This window comes from Octopus bimaculoides, chromosome 17 (assembly GCF_001194135.2).
Source record: "Octopus bimaculoides isolate UCB-OBI-ISO-001 chromosome 17, ASM119413v2, whole genome shotgun sequence".
NCBI classification, from domain to species: domain Eukaryota; kingdom Metazoa; phylum Mollusca; class Cephalopoda; order Octopoda; family Octopodidae; genus Octopus; species Octopus bimaculoides.
The window spans coordinates 19,363,436-19,365,372 of record NC_068997.1 but is presented as its reverse complement, the minus strand read 5'-3'; the positions used below and the strand labels follow the sequence as shown (position 1 = coordinate 19,365,372).

General features: G+C 35.7%; 1 protein-coding gene across 3 annotated transcripts in view; it reads left to right on the top strand.

Moving 5' to 3' along the window:
* Positions 1-1,937, top strand: part of LOC106877885 (uncharacterized) — a 22,313-nt gene that overhangs the window by 919 nt on the left and 19,457 nt on the right. Inside the window, exon 1 of one of the 3 annotated variants that reach the window (XM_052974071.1) lies at positions 1,251-1,479. The exons of 1 other annotated variant lie outside the window; for it this stretch is intronic. The gene's annotated coding sequence lies outside the window, so the exon portion shown is untranslated. Of the gene's footprint in view, positions 1-1,250; positions 1,480-1,937 lie in introns of those variants that run through there. One more of the 3 variants, XM_052974073.1, reaches the window with a different exon arrangement.

The window sequence follows — 1,937 nt, the reverse complement described above, 5'->3', positions numbered from 1 at the left end:
ATATATATATATATATATATATATATATATATATATAACTATGGATGGTGATGTTAAGAATATTGATGTTAGAAATGGTGAAGATAAGAATGGTGGTTCTAAGAACGCTGATTCTTAAAGGAGTGGAGATGATTAGAATATCATGACTAAGAATGGTATTTCAAGAAAAGGTCATTGTCTTGTAGATATTGTAATGAATATAAGATCCTTGAAGACTTGAGTTGTTGGTGTTGAGTTGTGTTTTAGTATGGCTTCATAGTGTTTCCAAGAACAAAAGTTGCACCGCTCTTCTACTTACTAATCAGGTTACTATGATCTGAAACTAATCCAGAGTTTAAGTCTATGGGAATAACAGATAACTACTGCTGCATCTACCACCACCACCACCACCATTGATGATGGCAATGATGATGATATATATGCATTTGATGAGATATTTTTGGTAGCAACACAACGATTTCACAGTCCCCCTTTCATGTACATTCCCACTCACATCCATACAACTACAAAAATATAGAACTTTAAAATTAAGAGATAGACAAACAGACAGACCTGAAGCTGACCTGGAGCAGAGAGGGCAGGTCATTGAAGGGGCCATGAATGGTGACAAAAGGACTTTGACAAACATAGCTGTTAATTGGTTAAATAGGCGCTATCGATAAATGAATAACAAAGATGTGAAATAGAACCAGCGTGTGTTTTTATTATTGGCATAATGACCCTCTCAAGATACATATATATATATAAAGACATAAATACATACTACAAACATATGCATATATATATATATATATATATATATATATATGATATATATATATATATCATCATCATCATCACCGTCGTCGTTTAACGTCCGCTTTCCATGCTAGCATAGGTTGGACGATTTGACTGAGGACTGGTGGACCAGGAGGCGACACCAGGCTCCAATCTGATTTTGTAGAGTTTCTACAGCTGCATGCCCTTCCTAATGCCAACCACTCTGAGAGTGTGGTGGGTGCTTATATATATATATATACATATATATATGTATAAGTATATATTTGAAGACATGCTAAATGATAATGATGATGATGATGATGTATATATATATAAATACATATGTACATACATACATATATATATATACATATATGTGTGTGTGTGTGTGTGTGTAACACACTCACCAGTAAAGTTTCCACTCATTTACTTATTTATTTTTCTAAAATTTTCATTACATCTTGCATCCTTTTCAATAGTCGTTGACTCTGTCCGTTATCTGAGCTGTGGATAATGGACAAAGTCAACGTCTATTAAAAAAGTTTCGAGACGCAACGAAAATTTTAGGAACAATAAATAAGTAAATGAGTGGAAACTGTACCAGTGAATGTGTTAAATACTGAGGCACTAAAAGAGAATGACTCTCCCCAGACACAACAAAAAATTGCTTCAACACACGAACTTACATAAAGAATCTTGCAAACCAAATCCAAAAACAAGGTATATATATATTCTTTTACTTGTTTCAGTCAGTTGACTGCAGCCATGCTGGAGCACCGCCTTTAGTCGCCCAAATTGACTCCAGGTCTTATTCTTTGTAAGCCTAGTACCTAGTACTTAGTCTATCAGTATCTTTTGCCGAACTGCTAAGTTACAGGGATGTGAATGCACCAACATTGGTTGTGAAGTGATGGTGGGGGGACAAACACAGACACACAAATACACACACACACAGACACACAAATACACACACACACACACATGTACAACAGGTTTCTTTCAGTTTCCTTCTACCAAATTCACTCACAAGGCTTTGGTTGGCCCAAGGCTATAGTAGAAAACACTTGCCCAAGGTGCCATGCAGTGGGGACTGAACCCGGAACCATGTAGTTGGTAAGCAAGCTACTTACCACACAGCCACTCCTGCACCTATATACATATATATATATATATATATA